This window comes from Ursus arctos, unplaced genomic scaffold, assembly GCF_023065955.2.
Source record: "Ursus arctos isolate Adak ecotype North America unplaced genomic scaffold, UrsArc2.0 scaffold_23, whole genome shotgun sequence".
NCBI classification, from domain to species: domain Eukaryota; kingdom Metazoa; phylum Chordata; class Mammalia; order Carnivora; family Ursidae; genus Ursus; species Ursus arctos.
The window spans coordinates 41,577,517-41,590,971 of NW_026622908.1; the positions used below are offsets into that span (position 1 = coordinate 41,577,517).

Consider the following 13,455-nt stretch of genomic DNA (forward strand, 5'->3'; position numbering starts at 1 on the left):
TAACATCGCACCCTACGGAAGAACGTGCAGGGTTGGGACAGTGGAGAGAACGGCTGACGTCATTTCCACCTTTTCCTGTTCATACACGATACTCCCCAAATACCCAAGCCCCCTTTTCTTCCAAAATTGCTACAGCAGAGTGGGCTTGATTCAATTAAAATGTGCAAGTGGGCTGACCATAATCCCGGGGCCACCTAGCCCGTACACCATCCTTGAGTGAATTTGAGAAAGGTACTCCCCTCTGGGCTGCTTCCTGGGCACCCAGCTTGATGAGTGAAGGGTGCCTTGGCACATGCTGGAAAGATCCCAACCCCTCCCACCCTGGGGAGATATGGCTTCACAGCACGATGCCCAGCTTGGCCAGCAAAACGTGCGCTCTATTTCACCACCCCGTCCCCACCCATTTGGCTAGGCCCCTTGCTCAGTGAACAGGCTGCACGGCTGTACCCAGGGGTTCTGCTCAATCACTAAACGTCAAGCTGCTCTACAATAGGGAGGAAAGCAATTCACCTGGCCTGATTCTTATCATGTGCAATCTACTGATAATTCTTAGAACATCACAGCAATAACTATTTTTTTTTTAAAGAGGAGGCCTGTTGACTCAAGAGAATCTCAGGAAATTTTCAGGTTATATAAAAGGAAGTGAAAAAAACTTAGATAAAACTCAGAAAGACATTTGGGCCTTTGCCCAACCGCAGAGGAATACATGATGTGGTCTGTATAGTCAGCTGGAGGTGAGTTCAGTTTCTGGCCGCATGACCCTGGGCAAGTGATTTAGCCTCAGTCTCCCCATCTGGAAAATGGAGATAAAAATGTGTACCTCAGGACACCTGGGTGGCTTAGTCAGTTAAGCATCTGACTCTTGTTTTTGGCTCGGTCATGATCTCAGAGTTGTGAGAGCAAGCCCTGCGTGGGGCTCCACGCACAGCGGAGGGGAGGTCTGCTCGAGATTCTCTCTCTTCCTCTCCCTCTGCCCTTCCCCCTCTAAATATAAATAAATAAATAAATAAATAAATAAATAAATAAATAACTTTATTTTAAAAAATGTGTACCTCACAGGGCTATTCTGAAGATTACAAAAAGTAATGTTCATTCAGCTAATACTTACTGAACACTTCTGACATGGCAGGGCCATGGCAGGCACGGAAACAACTGTGAATTTATAGACAGGGTCCCTACAGTTTAGTATGGGGTCAAAAATAATATAAAATTTACATTAGGATAAGAGTTATGAGAGGGTATGGGGGGGGACTGACCTGGTCAGGTGGGTTGGGGATTGTTCCTAGTTAGTCTGTGGTCTGAAAAAAGAGTAGAGGCTACCAAGCAATGTGAGAGGTGAAGACAGACCCAATCAGACTGGAAGGGCATGTGCAAGAGTCCTGTGGCAGGAGGAAGCTTGGCTCCATCATGGAAGCAAGGCCACTGGGGCTGGAGCACAGAAATTAGGGAGTAATATCAGAGGAGGCTGGAGGGAGGTAACTGGGGCCAAACTGGGCAGAGTCTTGAGGATGCAATAAGGATAGGACTCTTCATCCTATGAGCAATGGGAATTGAAGGTTGAGTCTTACGCAAGATGGGGCAAGAGGTGAGAGGAGGCAAGTGTGATAGGATTACATTGCTTTTTGAAAAAAATCACACTGGCCATGGAGTAGAAAGTAGATCGGAAGAGAGCCAGAGTGCTGTGGGGACCAACTTGTAGGTCACTGACGACATCCAGGTGAGATAGGGTGATGCCTGGATTCAGATGGAGGTAATGGGGAGAGGAAAAGGGGTCTCACCAGGGAAGAAGAAGGAAACAGACTGGATAGGCAATGTGGCAGGAGGGGCCAAGAGCTTCATCCAGGCGACCCCCAGACCTGGGACATATGGTTCTAGATGGACGCTGGTGTCATTCACTAGGACAGGCAACGCCAGAAGAGGACCACATTGTAGGGGGAGGTTCTAATTTAATGTAAGTAATACTGAATTTAAGATGTTTTGTCTCCAAATAGAGGCACCAAGAAAGCAGTTGTGCCCGCACCTCTGATCTCAAAGGAAAAAAGCCACTACAATGTGCTACAGGTGAAAATCCATGAGCCATGTGTGTAGAGGGGGCACCTGAAGCCATAGTTGCGGATAAGGCCACCTCAACACTGCTTGGATCATTTGTAAACTTAAAAAAATTATTTACCTGATTGTGTATTCTTGTTTTATATTCAAGTCAAAAATAAATATTTTTTATTTTATTTTATTTTTTTTATTTTATTTTTTTTATTTTATTCTATTTTATTCTATTCTATTCTATTCTATTTTATTTTATTTTATTTTATTTTATTTTAAAGTAATCTCTACATCCAACGTGGGACATGAACTCACAACCCCGAGATCAAGAGTCGCGTGCTCTTCTGACTGAGCCAGCCAGGTGCCTCCAACAGATACATATTTTAAACTTTGTATGCTGTTCCTAAAGATTTTATATCTCTGAAAGTATGGCAAGACGACATCCATCATCTGGCCATGGAGGACATGAGTTCAAGAGAAGCTTCAACACCCAGAAATCTCTGGAAACCTGAATGTATTAGTCATACATGGCCGTGTAACAAATTATTCAGAAATTTAGCAGCTCAGAACAACAAATGTCTTATCTCACAGTTTCTGTGGGTGAGGAATCCAGGAGCCACTGAGCCAGGTACTTCTGGGTCCGGGTTCCTCATGAGGTTGCAGTCAGGAGGCTCTGGGGCTGCCGTCACCCGAAGGCTGCACTGGGGCTGCTTCCAAAAGACTCTCATTCACAGCTGGTGGCGGGAGGCCTCATTCTTTGCCACGTAGACCTGTCCACCAAGCTGCTTGAGTGTCCCCACCACATGGCGCCTGACTTCCCCAGAGCTAGTGATCCGAGAGAGACGGTGGAGCCACAATGGCTTTTATGTCCTAATTTCAGGGGTCACACATAGGCTTTCCCACCACATTCTATTCACACACACACACACACACACAAAAAGAAAAAGAAAAGAAAAGAAAAAAATGAGGCACTAAGTCCAGGCCATGCATGACAAGAGGGGAATTAGGCTTCATCTTTTGAAGGGAGGAGTATTGAAGAATTGGTGGACATTTTTTAAACCTCTTGCTAAAATTACATAATTAAGTTCTTTGACATGAAACAGCTCCTTCCTCCAGGCTTCTCTGTGGCCTTCCACTTTCAGAGGGGGTGGACACTGGACCCACGTCTGCTGCTCTCCCCGGCTATTATACTCAACTGTTCTTAAGCCCAGAGCTTTCACTGCATCCCTCTGAGAGCACACAGGGTGAGGTTCAAGTTGACACCGATGAGGGCCTGGCTGTCTACACTGGTTCTCCATGGCTTCCTCTACCTTCGTCCTCTGGATTCTGGTCCTCAGTCTGCACATCTGGAAACAAAATGCCATCACATCCTCAGAGAGGAACCAGGCTCTGGTGATGTAGTCCCCACTGAACTCATTTTTGAGAGTCTACTTTACAAACACCTAGACTAATTTTTAAACCAGGACACCGATGTGCTTGTGGCCACAATCCTCGGGCCTGAGGAACGCGGGTCCATTCAGAGCTATACTGAGCCCTGGGCAGCTCCAAGGGGTGAGTTGCATACAAATACCCCAAGGTATGCCTTGTATTCCCTTCCTTGGGAAACAGGACAAAGGAGTAGAGGTGAAGGCCTTCGGAGAGGCCATGTGTCCCTGCCTGGCTTCCACCAGCCACACTGAGGACCTCAACACACTAGCTCGGTCCTGCCTGGCTCTGGACCATTCTGGACCAAGGCAAGTAGAATATTTATACCCTTCAGGGTCTGGAATTCAGCTGGTCATGGGAATCCTGGTATCCAAGGCGCCAGCTTGGACACTCTCTGGGCCCCAGAGCTGTATTAGTTAGACTACAGAGCCAAAATAACAGTGGCTTTGATATTGGCTCTATGCCCAGCATGGAGCCCAATGTGGGGCTTGAACTCATGACCCCGAGATCAAGACCTGAGATCAAGACCTGAGCTGAGATCAAGAGTTGGATGCTTAACCGACTGAGCCACACAGGTGCCCCAACAGTGACTTTTAAACAATTAATTTCTCTCTCCTGTTATAGGCCAGACATAAGCCATCCAGGCTGGGAGGAATGTGTCTCCACAGCATGAGAGAACTAAGAGTATTCTCTTGTAGCTCTGTCATCCTTTGGGCATTGCCTTTGTCCTCACAACCCAAGATCTCTATCATCATGTCTCATTACAGCCATCGGGAGGTGGGGGCCTGCTGCTTCTTTCCCTTAAGAACATAGCCTAGAGGGTACCCACTTCCCCGTGACTCACATCCTATTGGCCAGAACCTGGTAGACGGCCACACCTGGCTGCAAGGGAGGCTAGGGGGTGTAGGCTTGATTCTGGGTAGCCACTGGCCCAGCGAAAAAGCCAGTGTGTCTTGGTATAAGAAAGGAAATATGGGGGCGCCTGGGTGGCTCAGATGGTTGAGCCTCTGCCTTCGGCTCGGGTCGTGATCTCCAGGTCCTGGGATCAAGACCCAGGTCAGGCTCCCAACTCAGTGGGGAGTCTGCTTCTCCCTCTCCCTCTGCCTCTCACCCTGCTTGTACTCTCTTTCTCTCTCTCTCTCAAATGACTAAATAAAATCTTTAAAAAAAAAAAAAAAAAAGGAAATACAGGTATAGGGCAACCAGCAGTTTCCACCATCAGAATGTTGTTTACTCCTTGCCATCATCACAATAAGGATAATTTACGTTTATCAAGGGCATTCCAGGCACGAGGCACCGTGCAAGGGTCTGACCAGCATTCTAGCCCAGTGTGCACCACAAGCCTGTTACTATGCCTGCTTACACAGGAGGAAACCGAGATTCAGAAATCTCAGCAACTCTTCCCAGTTCACCCAGCTGGGCAGCTCAAAGCCTGCATTTAGACCACCGGCTAATTCCACATCAACACGTGACCTAGAGCAGCCGTCTGCAGCAACAGAATGCGAGCCACATATGTAATTTTAAATTTCCTAGTGGCCACATTTTTTAGAAGTTTCAAAAAAATTAATTTACGGTATACATCATAATAAAAGATATTTTATTTAACCCAGTGTATCCCAAATATTATCATTTCAACATGTAATCAATATAAAACAGTTTTGCTGAGGGCACCTGGGAGGCTCAGTTTGTTGAGTGTCTGCCTTTGGCTTGGGTCATGATCTCAGGGTCCTGGGGTCGAGCCCTGCATCAGGCTCCCTGCTCACTGGGGAGTCTGCTTCTCCCTCTGCCCCTCTCCCGGCTCGCTCTCTCTCTCAAATGAATAAGATCTTTAAATAATAATAACAACATTATTAATGAGACCATTTGCATTCTTCTGTGGGTCTCTACCAGCACTCTAGTGCCTAGATGCTTCGCATGTCTCAACTCATTTCACTGTCACAGCTGACCTGGGGTCCAACAGTCCTTCCACATAGTTTTCTTCCTTTTTTTTTTTTTTTTAAGATTATTTGTTTGAGAGAAAGAGCGAGAGCGAGTTGGAGGAGAGGCTGAGGGAATCTCAAGCAGACTCCCCACTGGGGCTCGATCTCACGACCCTGAGATTACAACCTGAGCCAAAATCGAGAATCAGACACTCAACAGACTGAGCCATCCAGGCACCCCCTGGCAGGGTTTTATATTCATTTGACAAACTAGGAAACCGAAGTGCAGAGGTCAGGTAACCTGCCCAAGGTCACAAAGGGCTCAGAGCCGACTTGAGTGGACAGAGAACAATTCTGCACCGAGTCTAGCTTGGGATCTCTACTGGCTGTGGGACCCTCAGCAATCCCGGCAACCTGCAGCTCCTTGTTTCCTTTGTTCATTCAGCAAGCAGCACACGTCATCTGCCCCACGGAGCTTACAGTTAAATGCGCTGGAGAGATATTTACTAACCTAAGACCGACAGAAATGTCTGTGAAATGAAAGTTGTAATGAGGGTCACAAAAGAGAGATCCTGGAGGTTAGAGAAGACAGCCCTAAGATGAAACAGGAAAGACTTGGGGTTAGCTCTGTGAAGAGGGGACCAGTCCAGGTGGTCCGGTGGGGGGCCCAAGTGTCAATGAAAGCCCTAATGGCAAGCTGACAGTGTGGCGGTGTGGCTGAGGCTGCAGAAAGAACAAAGGGTGAGTAAAGGTGGGGGTGGGAAGGTCAGGTGCAACGGCTTGAGGAACCCATTGAAAGTGTTCTCAGCCCAGGGTGGGGCTGACATGACTGTATTTGAATTTCAAACAGATCACAGGAGCGGGATGGGGAGGGCACTGTGGGGAGTGGAGGAGGGTAACAATAACAAACCGCACAAGGTTAAGGAGTGCAGATAACACAGAAGAGGCCCCGCTTGGTGCCCAGCCCCTCCTGTGCAGCAGATCCCAGCTGCTCTTATTATGCTCTTATTATTAGGTGCTCCCAGGGTTTACTGTCTTTGAAGCCCATCTCCCTTTCCACCACAGATAGAATCCAGTGCCTGAGACATGATGGTAACTCAATAAACAGTTATTTGTTCAAGGTTCGTGGCTTTGTTTTGTTTTGTTTTTAATTTTGCCTCCCTCCTCGGCACCCCCATCCAGAAAGCCCTAGTTTCACATAGCAACGGACAGGGAATCTGGGAAGGACCGTTTGACTAACAATCCTGGCCTGCGCCACTCTGCCGCCACCTGGTGGCAGCATGCCTACAGCACAGAGCAATGGCTCTGGGCAACATCTGTGTCAAAAATAAATGAGAGATACACTACTGAACAGTACACTTAAAGATGGCTAAGATGGTAAATTTTATGTGATATGTCTTTACCACGATTTAAAAAATAATTAGTTAAAGTGTAAAATGAATGTAAAGGGTAAAACTAGTCCTTTCTCACTTAGGATATCACATTGCTTATCTTGGGATTATGTTGTAGCACTCTCAAATTTTATTTCTCACTTAATACAAATAACATCATGACATGACAGTTCAAAGTATTTCCGTCCTATCTCTGCACTTCCCTCAAGCCCTTTAAAATTTCTCTTTGGTATCCTTGGAGCAGGGTTGTGATGATATACTATCACACATGTGTTATTAATTATGCTACGGATTATAAATATTACATATTATATTTACAAATACTGCTGCTATTTGACTCAATCCTCTCAAAGACACCCTTTACTCAGTTTGCAGCTTCCCAAGGTAAAATCTCAACACCACGTTCTATCTGATCTGTGTCTGCTAGGGTACAAATATGTGACCTGCCCACCCCGTGTGTTACCAACAGCAGTGTACGACTGGCCCTGACCTTAACCCTTTCTATCATTTCTAACAAATGTGAGGTCCTCGTGGTCCCCGTTTGCAGTCCAAGTCCAGGAAAGCAAAGACGGGAGCTGGTTTGAAGTCTCCCCTCATTGTTCCCCGAGGGCTCCCACAATGGTTTCTCCACGCCCACTCACGGCCACAATATAAAAGACCCAGTCCACAGTCTACTCTGCTCCTTACCAGCTGTGTGACCTCCAGCCAATCACCTAACCTCTATGCGTTTATGGAGTCCCTCTCAGTAAAATGGGATTAACAAGGTCTTTCTCACGGGAGGATGCTAAAAACCAAATGACAACGTATACAAAAATCACCGTCCACCGCACGGCACTGTGCAAATACTGTATTACCCCCATTGAGGCGATGGTTGTTTGACTGTTCGTTTTGGCTGCAATTAAAACGTGGACGTGGGGTGGAGACCTGGGCTGGATTGGGGTCCGCATTTGCCATTTAGCTGAGAACTTTCCCTGGACTTCTCACCTCCCTCTCGGAGCTTCCGTATTCACATTTGGGAAATAGAAGTAACTATTCCATGAACTCAGGGATTGTGCCATCATTACACGACATAGCAAAGGTCAAAGGGCTGTCCCAGAGCAAGGGTGCAGCACATGGGACCCAAGAGCTCTCTCAGAACACAGGCTGTTCCAGAACCTTCCTGGAGAGTAGCCCATCCCTGACCAACCTTGGCCACATGGACCAGGAGGTGCCCTGCCCTGCACCGTTGGCAGCCTGGGTTTTCACCCACAGATTTGAGCAGGTTGCTGCTTGAGACATTGCTTGTATCTTATTCCCTGACTATACAGTCCGTTGAGACGACAAGCCACTCAAAAAAGTAGTGACAGACACTCCTACCCCCTCCCCAGCCCTTCAGGACAACAAGGTTTATTCACAGCTTAACAGGAATTATATTAATTATATAGTATCTCAAATTGAAGAAAATTGTGGACATTTATATTAGATTATATTGCTTATAACACACATAACCTTGTTTAAAATAAAAGCTTTATTGGGATAATTCACCCTATAAAAGGGTACAATTCGGGGGTTTTTACTATATTCACAATGTTATATACTCACACTGTTGTGCAAGCATCACCACTATCAAATTTTAGAACATCTGCATCACCCCAAAAAGAAACCCTATACCCATTAGCAGTCACTCCCTCCCCCAGCTCCTGGCAGCCACTAATCTATTCTCCCTCTCCATGAATGGATTTGCCTCTTCCGGACATTATATATAAATGGAAGCATACACTATGTGGCCTTCTGTTTCTTCCTTCCCTCCTTCCTTCCTTTCGCTCTTTCTCGCCTTACTTTTTTTTGAGAGCAAGGGAGAGCGCACGCTCAAGGAAGGGGGGAGTTCAGGAGGGGACGGGCAGAGAAAATCCCAAGCAGACTCCCACTGAGCACAGAGCCCCTACGCAGGGCTCAGTCTCACGACCCTGAGATCATGACCTGAGCCAAAATCAAGAGTCGGACACTCAACTGACTGTGGCAGCCAGGCGCCCACGCATCTTTATTACAGCTTTCCCGGGTGTGAAGTGACCTGATTTGCATCTTCCTAAAGACGGGAGGGGGGAGCGTTGGGGGGGGTTGTTAAGCATATTTTCATGTGCTTATGGGCCATTTGTGTATCCTCTTTGGGGAATGTCCATTCAAGTTCTTTGCCGCTTCTAAATTGGGTTATTTGTCTTTCTGTTGTTGAGCTGTGAGAGTTCTTTATGGTTCCAGATACTAGACCTTTATCAGATATATGATTTGCAAATATTTTCTCCTATTCTGTGGATTATCTTTTCATTTTCTTGATAGTGCTCTTTGATGCGCAAACATTTTTAATACATGATCTTTTATCTTTCATTTTAGTTTTTAGGGTTTTTTTTTTTTTTTTTTTTGACAGAGAGAGAGACAGCCAGCGAGACAGGGAACACAAGCAGGGGGAGTGGGAGAGGAAGAAGCAGGCTCCCAGCGGAGGTGCCAGATGCGGGGCTCAACCCCAGGACTCTGGGATCACGCCCTGAGCCGAAGGCAGACGCCTAACGACTGAGCCACCCAGGCGCCCCCTAATACGTGATCTTTTAAAGTGAATGTTTGATTTACTATAAAAGTGATGTATTTTATTACATTCATGAGTTAAAAGAGAAAACCATTCTCTTGTGCTTGGGTACAATTCAGCAGCCATTCCTAAAAAACTAAGTAAAACAGAACTGGAAGAAAACAACTAAACCCTGATTAGGCATTCTTAACAAAACCAGTAGCAACCACCAAAACACATGAGGTCATGCCGATGCCACAGCTCCTAGAAACAGCAAAAGGGCAAGATGCCCATTGTGCTTCAACTGTGATTTTTTTAAAGATTTATTTATTTTCTTATCTGAGAGAGAGTGAAAGCGAGAGAGATCACAGAGGGAGAGGGAGAAGCAGACTCACCACTGAGCAGAGAGCCTGATGAGGGGCTCAATCCCAGGACCCTGAGATCACAACCTGAGCCAAAGGCAGATGCTTAACTGACTGAGCCACCCAGGCGCCATCAACTGTGATTTCAAGGTTTGGATCAATGCACTGAGACAGGAAAATAAAAGTATTAGTATCAGTATTTGAAAAGAAGGGAAAAAATATACCTTTATCTGTAACAATATAATCTAGAAAATCTGAGGCTTTCCTAAAACATTAAAATTAATAAAAGGATTTGGCAAAAATGACTGGTTTCAAGAAATATGTACAATAAACCAATAGCTGGGGCACCTGGGTGGCTCAGTCGGTTGAGTGTCCAACTCATGGATTCAGCTCAGGTCGTGATCTCAGGGTTGTGAGATCGAACCCCTCATCGTGTTCCACGTTCAGCGGGGAGTCTGCCTGAGATTCTCTCTCTCTCCCTCTGCCCCCCCCACTCTCTCTCTCTCAAATAAATCAAAAAACAAAACATGGGGCGCCTGGGTGGCACAGCGGTTAAGGGTCTGGCTTCGGCTCAGGGCGTGATCCCGGCGTTCCGGGATCGAGCCCCACGTCAGGCTCCTCCGCTATGAGCCTGCTTCTTCCTCTCCCACTCCCCCTGCTTCTGTTCCCTCTCTCGCTGGCTGTCTCTATCTCTGTCAAATAAATAATAAAAAAAATAAATCTTTAAAAACAAAACAAAACAAAACAAAAAAACCCAATAGCTTTTCTTTGAACTGGCAAAGAACAAAAGAAATCAGTGTGGGGAAAAGTATTCCATTTACAAGAGTAACAAACACTATTGTGTCAATAATTTGAATTAAAAAAAAGGATCTATATAGGGGCGCCCTGGTGGCTCAGTTGGTTGGGCGTCTGCCTTCGGCTCAGGTCATGATCCCAGGGTCCTGGGATTGAGCCCCATGTTGGGCTCTCTGCTAGGCAGGGAGCCTGCTTCTCCCTCTCCCTCTGCCGGTCGCTCCCTCTCCCTCTGCCGGTCGCTCCCCCTGCTTGTGCACTCTCTCTCTCTGTCAAATAAATAAGTAAAATCTTAAAAAAAAAAAAAAAACAGGATCTATGTGGAAAAAACTAGAAAGTTGTATTTAAGGACATAAACATAAGGCCTAGAAAAATGAAGAGATATCAGGATCATGCTTGGAATGCTTTATATCATTAAAGTATCAATTCTTGGGGCACCTGGCTGGCTCCGTCAGTGGAGTATGTGGCACTTGATCTCAGGGTTGTGAGTTCGAGGCCCATGTTGGGTGTGATTACTTAACAATAATATATTTTTATTAAAAAAATGTATCAATTCTTCCCAAGTAAATAAAAAAAATTTAAATACCTCCAATCAGAATGGCCTGGGATGGGCTGGAAAACATAAAACGATTTCAAAGTTTAAAATTGTTCCTTAAAAATTGTTTCAAAAATAGCAAAATGCTTCAACAGCTTTTAAAAGTAACTATAAAGTTACTCGGGGCAAAGACTGCTAAGTGCTCAGCCAGCATTAACTCCCTCCTTTCTTACTAACAAAACTTGTATATTAATGAGGATAGCAATGTGTCACCACCATAATATTACATTATAACTTATGAACTTGCATTTCCTAGCCTCCCTTAAAGATGTGGCTTTGTGACTAAAAGCTAAAAGTTGCTGGGAAGGGTTTATAGAATGACTCCTTCAGAGAGGAATAGATGAAGGTTTGGAAAAGTCTTTCCCCCTTTTCTTCCTACTTGGAATATGAGTGTGGTGGTTGGCATCCCAGAAGCCATCTTGGACTCTGAGCTGACCTTAAGCTAATACGAGGATAGTGGAACAGAAAGATGGAAGGATCCGGGGCGCCTGGGTGGCTCAGTCGTTAGGCGTCTGCCTTCGGCTCAGGGCGTGATCCCGGAATCCTGGGATCGAGCCCCACATCAGGCGCCTCCCCTGGGAGCCTGCTTCTTCCTCTCCCACTCCCCCTGCTTGTGTTCCCTCTCTCGCTGGCTGTCTCTCTCTCTGTCAAATGAATAAATAAAATCTTAAAAGAAAGAAAGAAAGAAAGAAAGAAAGGAAGGAAGAAAGAAAGGAAGAAAGGAAGGAAGGAAGGAAGGAAGGAAGATGGAAGGATCCAGTCGCTGATGAACACAAAGCCACCACATCAGCCCTGAGCTGCCCATTTCTGGAATTCTTTTATCTGACAGAGAAATAAACTTCTGTTTTGTCCAAGTCACTGTTATTTTAGGATTTGGCTGTATGTTCCTGATCCAAAACCTATTTGACACACTACTATAATCAAAAAAAGTATTATCCTGACACAGAAAAGGCAAAGAATAAATCAGTGGAATGGGAAAAAAATCCAGAAATAAATCCAAGTATTTATGGAGACTTAATACATGAAAAGATCACAGTCAATTCATTTGGAGAAGAATGTTTCATTTACTAAGTTTACCTGACATACTGGCCTGTTTAGAAGAAAACAAAGCTAAATCCTTCCTCACATCATAAATAAAATTAATTCCAGGTGGAGTGGAGACCTAAAGGTGAAATGTAAAACAATTAAATTAATAAAAGAGAAGTTAGAAGAATATTTGCATAAAAGAGCTTAGATTGGGGAGACTTCATTATGCAAATCAGGGAACCAAAAAGCCATAAAGGAAAAGATAGACATAAAAATGGTAGGGGCGCCCGGCCGGCTCAGTGGGTGGAGCACATGACTCCTGATCTCAGGGTTGTGATTTTGAGCCCCACGTTGGGGATAGAGACTACTTAAAATAAAAACTTTTTAAAAAATTGTAAAACTTTGGTAGAAGAAAGTGCAAAGTTAAAATACTGGTTGGAAAAAGTCTGGGTGCGACACACTTGCTAGACAGTGGTTATCATAAAATCTTTTTAAAAAATTGTAGAAGAAAGTGCAAAGTTAAAATACAGGTTGGAAAAAGTCTGGGTGCAACACACTTGCTAGACAGTGGTTATCCTCTCTGACGGGTCTGCAAACATCTTCTGTAAATGACAGATGGTAGATATTTGAGGTTTAAGGGTCATAAGGTCTCCGTCACAACTACTCAAGTCTGCCTTCGTAGCACAAGCTCAGCCATAGACCAAAAACAAATGAGCACGGCTTCTTCCAATAAAATTTTATGCATAAAGAAATTTGGATTTCATATCATTTCCATACATCTCGAAATATTCTTCTTCTTTTGATTGTTTTCAACCATTTAAAAATGTAAAAAATATTCTTAACTTGAAGGCCTTACAGAAACAGACAGCTGGCCAGTTTTGGCCTGAGGGCCATAGTTTGCGACCTCTGGTCTATGATATACGAAGAACACCTGCTACTTGGTCATAAAAGGCAAAGGACAAAGGATGTAGACATGGTAGCTGCAGAAGAGGAAATCTAAATGTCCAGTAAGCATTTGTAACAGGATGTGGAATGAGATTTTTCCTGTTATCTGAGCACAATATATAACACATAATCCCACATTGTAGAGAGAGAGTACTGACATGCTCTTGAAAGCTTTCTATAAAACACCAGCGCCAGTCTGTTGACAATCGGCCCCCATCACCCACCTCCAGATAGTAACAGGCAGCTACTAATTCAGGAAAGGACTGACAGGGGGGAGAGTTGGTGTCAGACCTAGTCTATTTGACACTCAGAGCAGATGATTTAAATCCTCCTCTTCTCTACTACATTATTTTTAGCATTTATTTTTATCATGAAATGAAACTATACCCAACATGGAAGGCTTTACATATTTCAAAATAGTTCT

At 44.9% G+C, this 13,455-nt stretch overlaps 1 long non-coding RNA gene across 10 annotated transcripts in view; it reads right to left on the reverse strand.

The window, feature by feature from the left end:
• Window positions 1-13,455, reverse strand: part of LOC113244122 (uncharacterized) — a 65,429-nt gene that overhangs the window by 50,358 nt on the left and 1,616 nt on the right. For 7 of the 10 annotated variants that reach the window (XR_008961086.1, XR_008961088.1, XR_008961087.1 and 4 more), the window contains exon 2: window positions 2,630-2,949. This is a non-coding gene — a long non-coding RNA (uncharacterized LOC113244122). Of the gene's footprint in view, window positions 1-2,629; window positions 2,950-3,236; window positions 3,387-13,455 lie in introns of all 10 variants that reach the window. The other 3 variants (XR_008961089.1, XR_006408141.3, XR_008961084.1) reach the window with 1 other exon arrangement.